Source organism: Ananas comosus, unplaced genomic scaffold (assembly GCF_001540865.1).
Source record: "Ananas comosus cultivar F153 unplaced genomic scaffold, ASM154086v1, whole genome shotgun sequence".
Taxonomy (NCBI): domain Eukaryota; kingdom Viridiplantae; phylum Streptophyta; class Magnoliopsida; order Poales; family Bromeliaceae; genus Ananas; species Ananas comosus.
Window position 1 is genome coordinate 18271 of NW_017893612.1, and position 563 is coordinate 18833.

Here is a 563-nt window from a genome sequence, read left to right on the forward strand (position 1 = left end):
GAAACTTCGTTGTAGTTCTCACACCACTAACCCTACAGGTCCGAGCGCGAGCGAAGCGGCGGAGGACCGTGGCAAGGGTATTGCGCCATAGCTAGTGGCCACCGAACTAATGTATTAGTCATTCCTTTTGTCTACATGTATCAACTTTTATTTTGTTGATTTAGAATTGTAAAGTTGAAAACATATCATGTATTTTGGAGAATGACAAAAATGTAAAGAATTATGGGTGAATGGAAAAAGAATGTAATAGTTGTAGTTTACTTGTATTTGGTTAAAATATAATCAAATATCATGTATGGTTGTACGTTTTAGCTTAGAGCTTTCGCTTCCGTTGTTACTTGCCCTCGTGCAAGCCTTATATAATTGCAAAATCTCTTTGTTATTGCTTAATTATACTTGTTGTTGGAGCCTTGGGCGGACAGGGGAGATGTCACGCCCCGGGGCCGATTTTAAAAGCCTTTTGAAAACAGAGTTGCGGATAGCGTGCCATTTTTTTTTTTTTTTTTAACCTGGCCCACGTGACGTACAGACCCGCCACAAATACAAAGTTCCTCTGTCCACTC